Source organism: Piliocolobus tephrosceles, chromosome 5, assembly GCF_002776525.5.
Source record: "Piliocolobus tephrosceles isolate RC106 chromosome 5, ASM277652v3, whole genome shotgun sequence".
Classification (NCBI taxonomy): Eukaryota; Metazoa; Chordata; class Mammalia; order Primates; family Cercopithecidae; genus Piliocolobus; species Piliocolobus tephrosceles.
The window spans coordinates 5,953,362-5,973,165 of NC_045438.1; the positions used below are offsets into that span (position 1 = coordinate 5,953,362).

The 19,804-nt window shown below is 40.0% G+C and overlaps 1 protein-coding gene and 1 pseudogene across 3 annotated transcripts in view; one reads left to right on the top strand and one right to left on the bottom strand.

The window, feature by feature from the left end:
* Positions 1-19,626, bottom strand: part of DSE (dermatan sulfate epimerase) — a 68,665-nt gene extending 49,039 nt beyond the window's left edge. The window contains exon 1 of one of the 3 annotated variants that reach the window (XM_023219026.2): positions 18,913-19,417. The gene's annotated coding sequence lies outside the window, so the exon portion shown is untranslated. Of the gene's footprint in view, positions 1-18,912; positions 19,418-19,507 lie in introns of those variants that run through there. The other 2 variants (XM_023219028.2, XM_023219027.2) reach the window with 2 other exon arrangements.
* Positions 18,323-19,108, top strand: LOC111547265 (annotated as a pseudogene).
* Positions 19,627-19,804: the final 178 nt, after the last annotated feature.

Below are 19,804 nucleotides of genomic sequence, written 5' to 3' on the forward strand. Positions count from 1 at the left end.
AACATAAGAAAATGATGTCTCTGAGGTTTTTGTTTTTTTTTTTTTTAAAAACTGTAGTACCGTATTACTCTGCCTGAAAATAAACATGAATAGTCAGGCTCCCTTAGTCCAAAGCAATTTATTTAACCTACTGAACTTGGCCACTAAAGAAAATTTGCAATGTTTTTTAAAAAAGTTTCTCTGAAGAGTAAAAGATTTTCTGTAAGAGTCTGAAGGACAAGCTATGGCTCTCTCGGCAATAGCTTTAACCATGAAAACTTCTGTGGCATTACTGACTAAAAAAATAAAGTATAGAAAAGAGGATGAATAAAAATAATGAAGCCAACAGCTATACAGTTTCAAATAGCAGTTAAACTAAACCACAAAATGCTCCTGAAAACCAAAGTAAAATTTTTCTTCCTGCAGTAGATTCCTGAAGGCAGACTGGTGAGATGGTTACGAGGGCTGGCATGAGGTCACAGTTGTTTGTCACTGCATGACTTTGGACAAGCTATCTAAACCTATTTCTTCATTTAAAATAAAATGCTATTTGTCTCACTGACTGGCTGGGAGATTAAATGAGGTAGCACCTATAAAGCCCTCCCCACTTCATAATAAGTGTTAAAAAAAAAAAAAAAAAAGCTAGTTATCATTCATCTCAAAACACTATCAGTGGTTGAGGGTGCAAGCTGAAGCCAGATTTCCTGGGTTTGAATCCTAGCATCATCACATCCTTACCTACGTTCCTGTTTCCTCCTCTGTAAAATGGATAAAATAATAGTACCTCCCTCATAGGGTTTCTGTGAAGCTTAAATTAGCTGATATACGTAAAGCATTAAAATGGTGCCTAGGATTTAGAAAGTGCTCAATAAATAGTAGCAGCCATCATCATCTTCTCAATGAGAACATCGAGGTCAGTCCAACTGAGAGGAAGTGCACCATGACCCCAGGAGGAAACGCTCACAAAACTATCACTCAGAGAATGCTATTTTAAAAATATGTACAATGCATTGTTTATTCTCAACCTTGCAGTCTCTTCAGGAGACTAAAAATATCAAATACTTTGAGAAATATAGAGTATTTGATGCCAAAAGGTTTCTTCTTCTTCCTGCTCAACTGCACATTTGTAACTTTCAGGCTAAATATTCCAAGTAACCAAACAGATCTGAGGAAAAAAGCAATTACCAATCTACTTCTTCATCAACCAAAGTCTATGTATAAATAAAGCTGATTCACCATACTGATAAAAACATGTTTACACAGCCATGAAAAATTCTAAATGCAGAAATATAAGTACTGACGAAATGCAACAGATGAAAAAAGTTACTTATACAATTTAAATATAATTTTTAAAAATTTTGATGTTTAATCAAAATACATTTTCCACTTTCCACAAATCCCAATGTGTATTATCTTTCAGTTGGCAATGTAACTCCTTGAATCTGCAGATTAAATATCTTTAATTCTGTATCACCAATTCTCCCCCTTTGATTTGTACATATGTGACTTATTTTCTTACCAGTTGTGATGGTTAATTTTATGTGTCAACTTGACGGAATCATAGGGTACACAAATATTTGGTCAAACATCATTTCTGGATGTGTCTATGAGGCTGTTTCCAGAGGAGACTAAACTGAGTACAGCAGACTGCCCTCCCAATGTGGGTGGGCCCAAATAGAACAAAAAGAGAGGGAAAAATTTCTGTCTGCCTAACTGCTGGGGCTGGAACATTGGTCTTCTCCTGTGCTTTGGCTGGGATTTACACCAACAGTGTTCCTAGTTCTCAGGCCTTCACATTCGGGCTGGACCTATTCCACCTGCTTTCTTGGATCTCCAGACTGCAGATGGCAGATTGTGGGACCTCTCAGCCTCCATAATTGCATGAGCCAATTCCCATAATGGCCAATTCCCATAATCTAGCCAATTCTACATATAGACAGATAAATAGATGTAGATGTAGACATGAATCCACTGGTTCTGTTTCTCTGGAGAACCCCAATACACTAATTAAAGCTGCTCAGGCCAAGCCCTTTTTCAAATTCCTGTTAGAAAAACCCAGTATCCCTTTCCTAGTGCTCACTCTCCAGAATCTCACCACCTAGGATAATACAGCACACTCTTCCTCTGCCCTGACACTTTGGGAAGTTAGTTTCTGGGATACCATATTCTCCTGCTTCTCTTAATACCTCTGTGGAAAATCCTTCTTATGCTTTCTTCCCAGAAAATTTTTACTGCTTTTACTGTACAAAGAATGTGTATTTCACTATCATATTTAATCTTCAAAATTACCCATATTTTATGGGTAATTTTATTGGAAATAGATGAGGAAACTGAGATTTAGAATGGTGAAATAACTTACCCAGCATTGTTCAATGAGTGGTCAGGTTTATTTTTGACTTCAGGTGTGTCTGAATCAGTCAAGATTTTAGCCATTACGCCTCACTTCCTTTCTCCCTGGGAGCTGCCTGCAGTGTCTCAATCCTGGGACTTCCTGCAAGAATATGGCTGCATGGCCACACATGGTCGTTTGCTCACTCCCACCTCCTTCCTCGTAACCTGCTAAGGTGCTCATTTATCCATCTAAAACTAAATTCTTCCAATCAGAACTTTAACTTCTTCACTACATTTCCTCAAACCAATTATTTGGAAATCATCTTCATTTCTTCCCTGTCCTTTTCCTTCCACTTCCAATTTTCTCACCAAAGTCATGCTTTTTTTCCTAAGTACTGTTTCATTACTCCGCAGTTTTTCAACAGATTCCTGAGACTGTTCCAGAATTCAGCATCAACCTCCAGGGTAACTTTCCTCCCTTTGACTTGTTTCCTGAATCCAATAAATATCACATACACTTTGGGGTTAGTTTTTCCATTCCTCTAGCCCTTTGTCTGCAAACTCCTATGGATAAGTCATGACATCGATGATAGATTTTCAGGGGAAGTGCCCCACAAAAGAAGTACTACTAACGTCACTTATGTAATCTAATCTGGTTCACTCATTTATGAATTTAGCTAAACCCTTCTTGACATTATGTGTATTTTTGGTATGTCCTTATATCATATCTTCTAGGATAAGGTACTATAAGTTTACTCTCTAATAGTAATCATGCTTCTAAGAAGCACTAATACAATGTTCAAGGATCTATTATGTTATATGGGAAAAGGTTGTATTAGCAGACCTGAGTTGCTCAAATCATACACATTCCCAAGAGAATTCTTCAGGACTGGCCCTTTACCAGCTCATGAGAGACGAGCCCTTGGAATATTCTGCCTGATAAAGAGATTTTTTATACACTCGAGGCCTTGGGTTACTTGGCAGTAACAGTTTAGTTACCTAGGTGATTTATGATAAACTCCTATCTTTGCTCTGGAGAGGCTGGAGTCTGAGTAGCTGAAGTCAGTCACACAATTGAACTACAATAAAAGCCCAGGACACCAAGGCTCAGGTGAGCTTCCCTGGCTAGCAATGCTTTGCATGTGTTGGCACACATTGTTGCTGTGAGTACAACTCCAGTAGGAGTGGACACCTGGAAGCTTCTGCCTGTTTTCTCCTGAGCTTTGTCCCATGTACCTTTGCCCTTTGGTAAGTTTAATCTGTATCCTTTGGCTGTGTTAAAGCATCACCAGATGATAACAAATGTTGTAAATCCTTCTAGTGAATTGCCAAGGCTGATAGTGGTCTTGGGGACTGCTTCCCCATCCATATGCCCTTTTTCTTCTTTTTAGTTAAATCATCTAAGTTCCTGTTAGAATTATGAGTGGCTTGCCATAATACTTTGTCCCATGATAAAAGAAAATGTGATACTTTCACCACATCTTTCTCTTTAGTCAACTTTTGCTATTTTTCTCTGACTCACACCCAGAAAAATGACCAAGAATGTTGCTGTTGAAGCAAAGGACAAGGTAGAATATACTGGACTGACACTTTTTCTTAAAGGCTTTGGGAATATTCCAAAAATGAAATATATGGATGGTAAGCAAAGGGCTAAAAGGAAGTTCATGGGAAAGTAATTTATGGGCATTAAACCTGTAACTGCAGTATATTTGATTAAAATAAAAACTGTATATATTGGATGAGTATATATGGAGTGGTGCTTTTATTACTATGCATGAAGTTCTTTTACATTCTTTACTTATATACAAGCATTCCTCATTTTTCCAGACTTCAACTATTCATCAGTGATAAAATTTATTTATTTTTTTTGCTGTCTTTAACATTTCCAAACATTTTTATATGTACTTACTTTGATTCTCACTTTTGTCTCACAGATGAAAACCTGTGAGTTCTTTGTCATTAAAATTCCGGCATACTTTTCAAATGTCCTCCTATGAATCATAACTCAGAATACCACAGACTTGGTTTGTAAAACAATGATACACAGATGTAGTGAACTCAAAGATGTAGGCACTGCCTTCCTAGACTTCCCCATCTCAGTTACTGGCAACCAATCCTGCCAGTAACTGGGACTCAACCCCACCCCCTCCTTTTCTCCCTTCCCTATTTCACTCTCCATACCCAAACTATCAGCATATTATGTTGGCTGTACTCCAAATCCGTCCAGAATTCAGCCACTTTCACCACCACCATATAGCCACAACATGTCTTCCCTGCAATAGTCTCCAAATTTGTCTACCTGCCTTCACTCTTACCTCCCTAAAGTAATTCTCCACATAGGAGCCAGAGGGATCCTGTTCAATCCTAATTCAGAGTATGTCACTGCTCTATTTAATGCACTCTAATGGCTTCCCACCTCATTCAGATAAGCATCAAAGTCCTAAGCATTGCTCTCAAGGCACTAAGCAGTTTGGCCATACTGCCTCTCTGCTTTCACATCTGACTGTCCAGTCTCTCTCTCTGCTCCATTCACACTGGCCCCTTTATTATTCCTGTACACACGAGGTGTGCTCCCTCCCCAGCGCCTGTACATCTGTTCCCTCTGCCTTGAATGCTTCCCCTAGGATATCCATGTGGCTTGCTCCCTCACCCCCCTTAAGTTTTTGCTCAAATATCACTTTCTCAGTGAGGTACGCAATGACTACCTTATTTAAATGACATCATTACCACGTCCAACCATCACCATTCTCTAATTCCCTCCCGGGTTTTATTTTTCTTCATGGCACTTATGATCTTCTAATCTACTATATCATTTACTTATTTATTTTGTGTGCTTGGCTCTCCCATCTAGAATGCAAGCTTCAGGAAGGCACTTTGCTTTCTGCTAGATCTCCAGCATGTAAAAGTGTACCTAGCATTTAGTAGACACTTAAAAAATATATATTAATTGGATAAATTTAACTGTGTCAAGATGTAAACTTTTAAATCCTCAGAGATAACTAAACATATAGTTTTACAGCTACATAAATATAATTACATGAAAAGAAACAATAAAAATTTGTGTAGGAAGACAAATCATATGGAGATAAATATATTACAATGTTTAAACTCTGAAGGTTATTCTGAGTGATTATCACAGAGTTTACTGAGAGCTGTGATCATGGCCAGTGCCTTCCCAGCCTTCCCCAAGGTACAAAGCTCCCATTAAGTCCACCTCAGGCTGCTAGGTGGCTTGCTTTACCCCCAACTTTCTTGCCATCCCATTATTAGCATGCCTAATTAACATGCCGCTAATCGCAGTCCACTGCCTGAATGTCTCTTGTTATTTCCTGACATTCCAAGGATAGTTTTCATGAGTCCTCTCTAGGTCTTTTTCTAAATGCCACCTCAAAATTTTCGGACCATCTTGCATAGGATTAGGCCCCTTACACTCTCCCTAGTCTATCCATGTCCAGACCAGCCAAACCTTCCTTTCTGCTGAATGATGGTTTCTGTGATGACTTTTATTTAGGTTGCCCTGTTTTGAAATTTAAAGTGATTCCCTCATGTCCCCATGTCTAATCACATTCCCAAGGATTGTAATTATTATTTAATGGTTTGGTATAAGGACTTGATTAGTGTTACTGTTTGCAAATTTAAAACATCTTTCTGTACTATTAACTTTTATCTAGAGAATTCAAAAGAATACTCTCTATTATTTCTTCTACATCTATACCATTACTATTAATTTTTGCTAAAAAAAATAAACTTACTATGGTGTATATTTAAGTCTATGAAATGTTACTAGTCAGGAAATAATTTCTGAGGAAAAGCAAAGCTCTAGTAGACTGCTGGAGACTACATATACTATGTAGAGCAAGATAATAATTTCTGAATTGATGGCCATGGATACACAGGACAAATAACATGCACCTGCAGAAATATTCCAACTCAGTTCCACATCTGTAAATTGGGGATAGAAATATCTATGTCCCAGGACTGTAAGAAAGATGAATGATAATATGAGCAAGGTGCCCAGAGCAATGACTGTCATATGAAAGGTGCTTAATAGGATGATTATTTAAAAAAATTAAAAACTCAAACTGAGGGCCTGAAATATGGCCAGGTATTTAATGCCTATGTCTGTGTGCACGTAAGTTCATGAATGTTTAATGTGGAGTCTATATCCTCATCCGGGTGAATAAGTTATCCTTATTTCACTCTGTCTTAGCATCCTGCTCTGAGAGTGTTAGCCTCACTCTTGGCATCTCCTAATCTAGGCATATACTTCTCTTTCGCTTGCATACTTCTCTACCCAAACTTTCATACCCACCCTACCCATTTTTACCCCATATCTATTCACAGCCAGATTCCCCCTAGCCACTTCTCTTCTGATCAAACCTAATGGAATTCCTCTTTGTCCATGCTGGAAAAAAAAATCTCCCTTTTATACTAAGCTTATTTTTCAAACTCTCTTCTTCTGCCTAGCCCTAAATGGATGTGGAAACTAGATGATCACCTGTCAGGTGATTCAGAATTTAAATAGGATGTCAGGTGATTCAGAATTTAAATAGGGTGGGGTTGGGGAACACTTAAGATCCTTCCAAATTACAGATTTTATGAAATAACTGAGTCTTTCAACAACAACTTGTCTCCAGTTGTGCTCTCTCCCATGCAGGCCAAATCTCACATCCTACCTGTTCACAAGCAACAGACAGTCTCTTCAATTCCTGAGACAGCCTAGTTCTCTAAATGACTCAAGGTGTGACTCTCCCAGAACTTTTATCATTTGAAATCACTATTTGTCCATGTACTCTTTTAAACCTTCACTGGTAATTTCTATTGCTCTGGGGATATTTCTAACTTTCTCAGTGACTTAAGGAACCTTGATCTTATTTGTTCACTTACCTTAATTCCTACCATAAGCCTGGGGGTAGTGGGGGCATCAATTTCTCTCTTGCCACACAGCTGCATACCTACTCACTTATCATCTGCAACTGACTCCTCAGTAAAATCCTTACCATTGATACTTCAAGAGTTTTGCCCCTTTCCACAAGCATTCAGTCCTTCCTTTGTCACCTATACATTTGGACAGTGACATAGCCAAATTTAGAGAGAAGACAGAAAGCATATGGTATAAGTATAATGTCTCATTTAGCTTAATATCCTTATCTCTATTCCTAGGCAGAAATAAGTCACAGGGAATGTCTTGCTGCAAAGAAGGAAGAAAACAAAATATCCTTTCAGGAAACAGGGGGCACAGCAAAATCCCAAAGCCCTTTATGGCATGTCCATTAATGTGGCTAAGTAGGGAATGTGTAAGCCCAGGCAGAAAGGAGACAGAAGAGAAAACAAGCTCATTAACTGATTATCATACAAACCTACAGATTCCTCCTCTTTTCTACAATCCTTTTGGCATACCATGGCCACGTTATGGTAGGCTTGAAAGATCTGACTTACATGCTGTTATAGGTTAAATTTTGTTCCACAAAAATTCGTATGTTGAAGTCCTAACCCCCAAACCTCTAAATGGGAGCTTATTTGGAAAGAGGATCATGCAGATTTAATTAGTTAAGATAAGGTCATATTGGAATAGGGCAGACCAATATGACCAGTGTCTTTAAAAAGAGTGGAAATTTGGAGAGACATACACACGCACACACACACACACACACACACACACACACACAGAATACCATGTGAAGATGAAAATAGAGAGCGGAGTGAAGCATCTACAAGATGAACATGCCAAAGATTGTGAGAAGTCACCAGAAACTTGGTAAAAGGCTTAGTACAGGTTCTCCTTCATAGCCTCAGAAGGAAACAGTCTGCTGACAGATTTTAGATTTTAGATTTCTAGCCTCCACCACTGTGAGACAATAAACTCTTATTGTTTAAGCCACCTTGTTTGCAGTACTTTGTTACAGCAGATAACTAATAGAGTCCTAGCTCTAGAATTTTCTCATTTCTAAAGTAAGCACTGTAATTCTTATAGTATCTATACCAATGAACAATACAGTGCCTTTATTGTGCTTGTCAAATGCCAAGAACTATGCTACATATTTCACGTAGATTGACTCATTTAATCCTTACCACAGCCCCATAATGCAGTTACTTGTATAATTTGTATCTTCACTTTTTGAGGTGATGGAACCTGAGGCACAGAATAATTAAACTACCCAAGGTCCCATAGAATGTGAAGAAGCCAAGACATAAATGCAGGCAGTCTGATCAAATTACCCAGGAAATAACTATCTTTACAAATCATAGAGTCACCATTGTCATATCATTTCCCTACTCAAGAGCCTGTATTTCCCTCAGCAAAATGAGCAACACTCTTGTTCAAGAGCTTTCACAATCTAGCTCTGGCCTATCTTCTCAATCTCATCCCTCACTTCCTCTCTACATAAACGCCCCCTTCAGACTTTCCTGCACATCTTTGCTTGAGCATCACTCAGATTTCATTCCTTTATTCCCTATGTTACTTTCTCTTATCTGCTTCACACCCAACGTGGTACTTTTCTCATTCAAAGAACACAATACTCTTTAATGAATTAGCCTTCTTGGCAACTCCATCCATAAGCAATCTCCCCTGGGAACCCATGTATGCACTGTTCAATATTCTTTTGAGAATTCAGGGACGGTGCCAGCCATGAAGGTGCTTATATCATCTTATAAAGTGATAGAAGAAATATTTATACAAACACTAAAAGAAAATGAAATTTGCATAAGAATGACAAAGTACACTTGAAATTTACAGAAGAGCTGACACTTCTGGCAGAGGTGAAGAAGGAAGAATGCACTGAGGAGGTAGTATCTGAATTGGGCATTAAAAAGGGGTCAGTAAGAATGTGTACAGATTTCACTGTCTCTACTATACACTTAGTACTAACTATGTGCATACTGAGTTATGTGAATATACACGTTATCGTCCTGTCTCACATCTATTGTTTCAGTCCTCTCTGGACCCAAAAGGGATTTGATTACCAACTCAGATACAAGCTGCTGGGAGGCAGGGTCTGAGACTTCTTTGTCTTTCTTGTAGTGTCAAACACTCTTGTGGAATATAATAAAGAATATACAAAGAAAGGAAGGAGAAAAAGAGAATGTCATCGACGGAGATAAGTGAATTCCCATGACTTTTCCCTGAAGTTCTCCTTGACCTGGCAGCCGCTCCATATCTGCTTGCTTGTCTTCTTGTGCCTTTGCTCTGCTGGCTGATTTGCTTGTAGCGCTTTCTCCTTTCCTCTTTTTTGTATAAAATCCTCAGAGACCCAATTCATTCCCCCTCTTCCGCCCTTGGAACCTCTTCCTTCCTGCAGTCCTACTGCATGTATGTCCATTCGGCACCTAATTGTTCTCACAAAGTTTCATATTCAGTTATTCTTCTCCAACCAGATTTTACAGCTCCTCAAGGCTGGAAACTACGTTATATTTATTTTGCATGCCTTCCCCTCTTCCCTCCACCTAGACATCCCCTCAAACACAGAAGTACCTGGCAAAGAATTACTCAATGACTAAATCCTTTCGGTATTTCTATCACTAAAGTAACATGTCCTTTCATCTGACTCTCCAAGTTCAAAAGTACATTGGGAAAAGTTATATATCAAAGCATTCATTCTCAAGTAACACAGATTTATCTTTTCTAAAACTTGCAATCACTGAACCAAACATCAGTGGCTTCACCAACAAGAAAAAAAGGTGTGAGCACACAAAGAAGGATCTGTAATATAAACACCCTAACACCACTAACTCCACTTCCTTATGTGCAGGGTTTATCATTTTATGGCAATTTGTAGTCTAAATACTGCCATACATAACCTTTCTTAAGAAAGAGATATTGGAAGTGGTCCAACAATCTGAAATGTGCAAGATGAAATTTAACAAGTTGAGGTGAAATTCACCTTTTAAAGTTACCATAGCAGACACTCAAATGACATTTCTTGTTTTTTTTTTTTTTTTTTTAAGATGGAGTCTGGCTCTGTCGCCCAGGCTGGAGCGCAGTGGCCGGATCTCAGCTCACTGCAAACTCCGCCTCCCAGGTTCACGCCATTCTCCTGCCTCAGCCTCCTGAGTAGCTGGGATTACAGGCGCCCGCCACCTCGCCCGGCTAGTTTTTTGTATTTTTTAGTAGAGACGGGGTTTCACCCTGTTAGCCAGCATGATCTCGATCTCCTGACCTCGTGATCCACCCGTCTCGGCCTCCCAAAGTGCTGGGATTACAGGCTTGAGCCACCGCGCCCGGCCGACATTTCTTAATTTAAATTTTATACAGAATAATTCTATGCAAGCCACATTAAATCTAAAAATCTTAATGGTGAATATCTTGGGACTGTAACAAAGCACACAGATAATGGGATGAATCCACCCTGAACAATCCTTGTTTCCTTAGAAAAAAAGGTGGATCTTAAATTTTCACGCAATAGTTTAAGAAGGAATAAACTGAACTTACACAAAAGCAATACATCGATTCCTATTTTGCTCCCTATTTCTCCCGGGTTCTCATTAAAACCAAAAGCTCTAACTTACAGAAGAATTAAGGTAAAGATAGAGGAGGAAGAGAACAAGAAGTAATCTGGAAACCAAATGGGCCAGCAAAAGACATTCTTACCTAAGATAACTCTGGAGGTTTTCAGCGCTCCCAAGAATCAGTTTCTTTTGAGAAAGGTAATTTTGAAAAGTATTTTGAAATTACTTTAAAACTACAGTCTATAAGACTAACCTGAAACAGAACTCCAAATGCCTAAGACATTAACTTTGCTGAGCTCCATTTCTCGGCATCCCTCAAGCCACTGACCCATTATCAGCTTAGAGTGCATTTTCCAACACCTTATGCTGTATCACCATGAACTTGCTTTTAAGATACTTCTATCTTAATTTCAATAAGCCTAATTTTAATATTGAGAAAAAAAAAGAACCACAGGCCTAAAACCATGGGATCAATTCTGCTGGAGATTGCATCTTCCTAACAAAATAAAATAAAGTTAGCATTCTATTTATAAAAACACCATTATTGTTTTTAACCATAAACACCGCAATAAGAAGCATGGTATGACAGAAGTTTCCAGGTTCTTTCTGACATGGGCAACATCCATATTTTAATCACATGACTGATGAATTCCCCCTACATTCATGCAACCACTGAGATCCTTTCCCTCTCACTACCAGTCTGGTTTCAACCACAGAAAATGCTGTAGAGAAAGGTAAAAGACAAGACTTAAAAAAACAAGATTATCTAGACTAAAAAAGAAATGTGGATGGGGACTTAAGGTACAGTAAGGTGGCGATGGATGTGTTAATTAATTTGATTGTGACAATCATTACATTATGCATATGAATATCAACTAATCAGGTTGTATACCTGGAATGCAGATAATGTTTATTGTTAATTGTTTCTTTAAAAAATTTAAAAATAAAAAAGAGAAATATGGAGGAAAAATGACCTGTTTGGGAGAAAACAGATTAGGCAGGGAATGGAAGAGTTTTGCAATGTTTACCTGAACGAAAGATTGATCTTATATATGATCAATATTTAAGCAGTCAATAAATACTTTGTTCCTATAAAAATACCAAGTAGAAAATGTAAAGGCATCTTTTATATAAAACATTAAAATATTTTCTTCTATATTCACATATTTAAATCATTTCTAATTGCTAAGATTTTCAACTTCAAATGAGTAGAAATCATAAATTAGAACCCCATAAGATAAATTTAACATCCCTTCAAGACAACCCCATTTAAACCTTTCTAAACACAGAAGAATTCAAAGGTCTTCTTCAGAAATCCATCCTAAAGGATAAAAGCATTCAGAAAAACTTCTCCGTATTTACCATAAATCCTTCTTGATGCTTGCCTTAAGTTAATTTCCCCTTCTTTTCTTCAGGGAAGATGGAAAACAGCTGTTCAACATTCCCTTTCAGGCTACTTTTTTCCTTCCTGACAGGTCCCTACCCTCCTTGGGAGAAATGTAAACACTGCAGGTGATTCCAAAATCCAGCTGGCCGATGCCTAATTATCCATGGGGTTGGTGAGCCTGCCCCCATTCATACCACCTGGAATAATATCATCAAACTGCAAAGGCCCCAAGAGAAGATTTTTCCCCAGAATTTGTGAAATTCTAGAAATCCATTGGATATAGTCTGTCCTCAAATGTATTAAAATGACAAAAATAGCACAGCTTCAAGAATAAAAGTTTAGTCAGACTGTCTAGAAGGTAAAAAAGGTTGTATTGCAGCTGGGTACCTTGGTCTTCACTACCGCTGTACACCGTGTCGGATATTGAGTGCACCTTGGCATCAAGTATTTTTAAATGACTTACTGATTTCTATCATGAAATTCCTGAGTATTTGTCACTGAAGCAATTTTCTCAGTGACAGAAACTGTCATTTCTCATTTCTAAAACTGAAAAATTCTAGAAATCCCTTTCAGTACCCCAGTCTAAAGGACTAATCTGTAAACCAGTGTCCGTTTCTAGTCAGTTATTTCTTTAAATGAGCAACGTATATGGATTCATGACTTCATCTGCAGATTACCACACTTTACAAAAAAAAAAACCTTACACAACACTAATGTTGCTACCTACTTCAGGAATTGCTAACAAACATCATTTTTCTTGCAACAGCCATTTGACAGCAACAATAAGGCTGATATACTGCCTTCGTACTTCATCAATAAAAACATTACAGACCCACAAGCTTGGTGAGCCTATTTCCTTTACAAATTCCTTTTTAAGAGTTAGGAAATGCTGATTCAACTTTGTTGCTGTATAATGTTTGCATGCATTAAATGCCTATTATTTAGTAGCTAAGTTTGGTATTGTTACATATGAGAAAAAATGCAAAAGCCCTGATTTAAGCAACAAACACAACTTTACAACTCTATTAATATTTCAAATGGAAAGATTTAAAGGACAGCTTCTTAAACTGATTGTATACCTTTTCAATTTCTACTAAAAGAGCATGAATGCTAATTTAAACACACACTGTGGATTTTGATATGATGATTCTGCTATCGTTCACACTAACAAGAGAGGAGAGAAACTATTAAGTCTAGAAATAAAACTCAAAAGGTGGGGGTTGGCATGCAGACACACATATTCAGTTGCAAACTCTTTCTGACTCTGTCTTGGACAAAGCAGATGAGCATAAATAATCTACAATGGATATGTTACATATATGTAATTGAAAACCAACTGCCTATATGTCTTTTGTTATATTTTCTCTAACAAAACTACACTTACCTAATAGGTATAACTATTCCCAAATATAAAATGCCAAAGCAAATTATGCTTATTTGTCAGTATTGTTCATAGCTTCTACATATTACTGAAAGGCAAATTTTGTTCTTTCAGGACTTGTTTACTAACATTTGATGACAATGCTACCAAAATCATGTTTACGAAATATTCCAAGGGAGTTGAAGCAAACAGAAGGAAATCCAGTGGTAATCAATACACATTAAAATTCATATGTTATTCTGAATTAAAGACTGAACTACTCCATTCAAAAAATACACAGATAGCCTCAATAATCTTTTCTTTTCTTTCTAAATTAAAATCATTCCCTTCTTCTTTGTAATCTCTAACAGGCTCTCTGAACACTTTTCCTCCAGCAGGTTTATACTCTTCTGAAAGAGGATCTGGAATCCACACCCTCAACAGGCTGGAGCTTGCCTACACATGGCAGAAGTAAGCAACACAATCGGTAAAGGTAAAAATCCTGAAGCCAGCTAATGAGAACTGAGCAATCAGCCCAGGGCTCTGCAGGAATTAGAAGTGGCCCCACAGTGGAATCCTTAGAAGGCATGAGAAGAGATAGAGAGAAGTGGAAGAGGAGGGGGCTGCGGAAAGGGGCTCTGTAAATAGCCAGTTACATTAGTCTAGGAAGCACATAAGCATTTTAGGGAGCTGATGGTTCATGGGAAGTAGTGAGTAGTAAAAGGGATAATAAAGTAGACAATAGGAAAATAAAATGTTAGAGTCTTTAATAATATGAATTTGAAGTCACAAAGGATAAAAGTAGAATTAAATGTGTAATTTAAGTTAATCTTCTATTTAAGGTATACCACTAATGATCTGAAAATGAAGGACAAGTCTTTTACCTTTAGTATTTCCATTTCCACACCCCTAAAGTGAGGGTAAGACACTAGCTCTATATCACTGTCCATTTCTACTAGGCTAAAATATTAAAATATTTGAATTCTTTGAAAAAAAAGTTAAAAGTACTAGGCAATTTCAAAATGCAAGTATTTATGTAGCTGTATGTTGAGGGATTTTCCTTTACCGCAATTATCTAAATGCATATGAATTTATAAGCAAGAGTTTATTAATAGTAATGGTCACTCTATCCTATGCACAATACCTTCTATTTCTCTTTCTAATTTGATTCTTTTCTGCAAGACTTCACCATCAACTAATCAAGCCACTCTTCTAGACATAACTAGAAGTTGTGAAACACTAAAGTGAGATGATAGGAATTTGGGATACATTTATTTACCATACACATAAAAAAGACTGAGGCAGGATCTTGCTCGTTGCCCAGGCTGGAGTGCAGTGGTGTGACCATAGCTCACTACAGCCTCAAACTCCTGGGCTCAAGTGATCCTCCCATCTCAGACTCCCAAGTAGATAGGAAGAAAGATTTCTCTTTGAAGAGAAATTATTTCAATTAAAAATATTATCCACTTAATGAACAGTTTAAATTTTAAAAGCACATTTCCTATTAGAATGGGGCATTCAAGTTGAGAAGACTTTGTGAAACATACATTCTTAATTACTGTTATCATCAAATGGTAGCATCAATCAGTACACCTCAAGAGTTTGGGATTTTAATCTCTACTTCCCATTCTAATTCACCATATGAATTTCATAGGAAAATAATCTTTCTTTTCAGTACTCTGGGCTTATATATAACTTGCCTTATTGCCATGTGGGCACCAACTTGAGGTATAAAGAATTTTGCTGTGTCACCCAAACATTTGCTGGTAATTTGGTGCTCCCAGAGAGTTTTAGTCTAGCAATCACTATAGGGGAAGATAACATAATCCCATGAAAAAACCTTAATATATTTGCTGTGGTTTGGATAATTGCCACCTCTAAAACTCATGCTGAAACTTCACCTCCAATGTGGATGTGGCAGTATTGAAAGGTAGGACCTAGAGGCGATTGGGTCATGAGCCTCTGTCCTCATGATTAACCCATTCATGGATTAATAGGTTAATGGATTCATGGGTAATCACGGGAATGAGACTGATAGTTTCACAGGAAGAGAAACCTGAGCTAGCATGAACAACCCTCTCACCATGTAATGCCCTGCATCACCTCGGAACTCTACAGAGTCCCCACCAGCAAGAAAGCCCTCCCCAGATGCAGCCCCTCAACCTTGGACTTAGGCTCCATAACTGTAAGAAATAAATTCCTTTTCTTTATAAGCTATCCAGATTCAAGTATTCTGTTATAAACAATAGAAAATGGAATAAGCATTTAAGAACTGTCCTATCCTCTTCTCAGACACATTCTTTTAGTAGGATTATGTCACTGAATCTCTTCAGATACCCTACCCACTCCTTCAGAATAGTAAAGATCCAGCCCCACTCAGAAAACAGAATAATAATATCCACTATAATGAAGTTCCCTCTACCACAGATTCTGGCTCTCCTCAAAGGCCTGCCACAAACACATCCCAAGTCAATAACAGTATTTCTCTTTTTTTATTTGGGGAAGGGGCAGTGGGTGGTGAAAAAGGATAATATTTACTATATTTAGGATTCCAGTATGCTAATGGTTGTGTAATATTTAATATATGCTACAGCCACAAAATGCTAGTCTTTTGGGAGTTTCTTCTGAAAGAGGATCTGGAATCCACACCCTCAACAGGCTGGAGCTTGCCTACAAATGGCAGAAGTAAGCAACACAATCGGTAAACGTAAAAATCCTTTGAAAGTTTCAGGTTATGTAATATTTAATATATGCTACAACCACAAAATGCTAGTCTTTTGGGAGTTCCTTTTTGAAAACAAAGATTACCAATATACTAAGACCTAAATTAAAATATGTTTTCTTTTTTTCTCTACAATTATTTATTGATATCATACTATTGAGTGAAAATCATGCAATTTCTTTCATGCAACACAATGTGATCCAAGGCAAGTATAAATAAATACCAAAATATTCTATCACAAATAACATTAAGAAATGTATAAATATTTTGTTAATTGCAAAATACACTTTCATCAATGATCTTAAAGCACTTTTTCAGAAATTAAAAAGGGACTCTTTACAACGAGGCACTGGGAAGCATCTGTGAAGTTAAGAGCTTCATTTCGTGGATGACCACCGGGTCCTCTCAGGGCAATTCTGCTAGATATAGAACCGGAGAGCCCATAAAATCTCATTGAAAGGAACTGTATTAGCTTGTTTCTGAACTAATTTCGTAAATACTAAAGCAGATGTACACACAAACATTAGTCACTAAGATAGTCCTGATCTCATATAGCAAACCTAGCTGATGTCTCACCCAGTGCTTTTTCAACAGGTCCCCAAGATCAGAAGGAGGGACAGCCTCTATCTAGCAGGATCGAGAATGGAACCTAATAAACCCATCATGGCAACTGCCTATACTGTTATCAAAGTATCTCTTGGTTAAAGTTTATTTTCTTTTGTTTTCATTCATTCATTCATTTTTTTTTTTTTTTTTGAGACGGAGCCTCGTTCTGTCGCTCACGCTGGAGAGAAGTGGCATGATCTCGGCTCACTGCAACCTCTGCCTCCCGGGTTCAAAAGATTCTTATGCCTCAGTCTCCCAAGTAACTGGTACTACAGGCGCGCACCACGATGCCCATCTAAGTTGTTTTTTTTTCTTTTGTATTTTTAGTAGAGACAGGTTTCCCCATATGGGCCAGGCTGGTCTCTAACTCCTGATCTCCTGATCCGCCCTAGGCCTCCCAAAGTGCTGGGATTACAGGTGTGAGCCACCACGCTGGTTTTTTTTTTTTTTTTTAAGAATTCCCCTTTACTTGGTGACTGTACTTTCAGTATTTTTAAATTTGTCAAAATGTACTTTGTAGGACAGTGTTTTTATTTAACAAAAACTTCATAAAAACTGATGCTGACATCATATACATGTCAATGAAAAATAACTCTTCCCAAGTTCAAACTTGGAAAGTGCTGCTAATTGATGTTTCTCAGGTTCTGCATTAGTAGTTCCAAGAGAGCTAAGGCTGATCTCATATACCTCTGTATGTAATATAGGTAACCAGCACTATCTTGGACTTTTTGCTGAACGCAGAGGGGTCACTAGGTGATGGAGACATCAAATTCAATCTGTTATCTTCTCCATTTTTACTAGAACAGTCCTTACCAACATACTTCAAAAAAGAACTTGTATCTGTATCGTGACCGTCAAAGGAAGAGGTCACGATACAGAAATCTAAGTATTTGCATGAAACAAATACTCAGATAATCCTATATTTTCTTCCATGCACATTAGGTTTTTTGTGATCCCATTTAGCAATATAGTTAGAATACACAATATTGTATATCACTTTCACATAGAGATGATCATTGAGAATTTTTTTAAAACTTGAGAGAATTACTGAAAGTTTAAATTCCATAATGTGAAAAATACTGAAAATATGTATAAGTGAGAAGATCTTTCACACATTTAACAATGCTAAACCATGACTTTCTAAACCATGACCAACGAAAACTTTTTTTAAAAAAACTTTATTACACGAAGATTCCTAGAACTAAACGCGTCATTGCCTGACCTAAAGAATTTCAGGTAAGTGAGGTTCACCATCCTGATTTTAACCAAAGGCTTCGGTTTCCATCTGAATGCCAGCCGGCTTAAGAGGAGGCTGCTGCCTTAAAGGAGCGATGAAAACGAAGAAGTTCTCAGGTCACAAACTTAGCTCAGATTCCAGCCCCGACAGATCTTGAGCCCATGTGGCATCACTTTCAGACCTTCCCAGTCCGTGAGTCAAGCCCCCGCCCCCTCCTCTCCCTGGGACAGCCTCGGGGATGAGGTTTACTAACAACTTCTCCGAGTGCCGGCGGAGCCAAGGAGCGCTGGAATCCAGCGTCTGGGAGAGGCTTGGAAGCTCTTCCTCGGCTTCCGCAGCCGCAAAGTAGGGCTGCCAGCGCCAGGATCGGCACACACGCCACCGCCGCCGCCCCAACCCCCAAGTGGCTGGGGTACGGGGGGAAGGAGGACGCGAGGGTGTGCCACCCAGCCCCGCAGAGTGAAGTCGAGGCCCCGTGGACCGTCGAGGAAATCGCGGCTGGGCCGGCCTGACCGTCGCGCGGAATGCGATCTCCAGGTTCTCACCGTGTTCCCGGCTCAGCGCTCGGCGTTCGAGGGGGTGGGGAGGGGCGAAAAGCGGCCCCTCGAGGCTGCTCCGCCGCTGGGGAAGTCCGTGGCTCAGTCTTCACGCGTCAGGCGCTCTCTCGGAGCCCAGCCGAGCCGGGCCCGGGCGCGCAGCCCGCGGCGCTCCGCTCTCAGCCGGAGACGTGGCTCTCCGTCTCCGGCCCGTGCCGGGCCAGCCCCGCAGGCTACCCGCCCGACACTGCAGCAGAAAGTTGCGCCGCGCGCCCCAACTCGCCCCTTGCGCGCCCCTCCGCTTACCGCTCCCCGCCGAGGCTTCGTTCTTTCCGGCGTCGCCTCCGCAGCCTCCAGAGCCCGCTCCCGGCCCTCCTCACACCAGAGCGCCCGGGCTCCCGGCCCTTTCCGAACCGAGCCCTCCGCGCCACCGCCGCGCCATGGGTGCTGGTGGGCGCCGCGCCCCGGGATGCGCTGCTGCAGCCTCGGGCGGCGCTACTGAGAGCCGGGCCGGCGCGGGCGGGTAGGTGTGGGCGAAAGGGGCGGAGGGAGGGACGCGGCGGGCGCTGAGGCTCCGCTGGAGGGGGGAGGAAACCGCAACGTCACCAGAGCCCGAGGAGGCGAGGATGAGGAGGGGGAAACGGGGACCCCCTCCCCCGGCCGAACCCCGACCGCAGGCCCGCCCCGCTTTCTCCCGCTCCTCCTCTCCCGGGACTCGCCGCTCGCAGCTGTGCTCGGCCTTCCACGCCACCCGGCCCGGGCTCCACCCGCACCCCTGCCCGCCAGGCCTCTTTGGCTCTAACTTGTTCTAGTTTCTTAGGACTCAAACGCTTCAGGTTCGAGAATCACACCCAAAGAAAAGATAACTCTTGGAGGCCCAGGGGGAGGAGCTGATGCTTACACAAAACTCTGGGAGAGGAAAGCGAGGAGGACGTTAAGAATCTTACTACCCGGGCTGGTGCCCACTGCAGTCTGCTCCTCTCGAATAGTTAGTTACTGCCTCTTTTCTCTCGAATTCGGTTTTACTGTCTTCTCAAAGATAAGTTAGTTGCGGGGGGGGGGGGGGGAGGGGGGGGGGGGGGGGTTTGGAGGGGGATCGCCTATAGAGAAGCAGTTCTCTTTTTTACTTTACCAACAAAATGCACTAAATCCAAGCGTACCGAACCCTGCAAACGGAACAGATTTTAATCATAGAAGG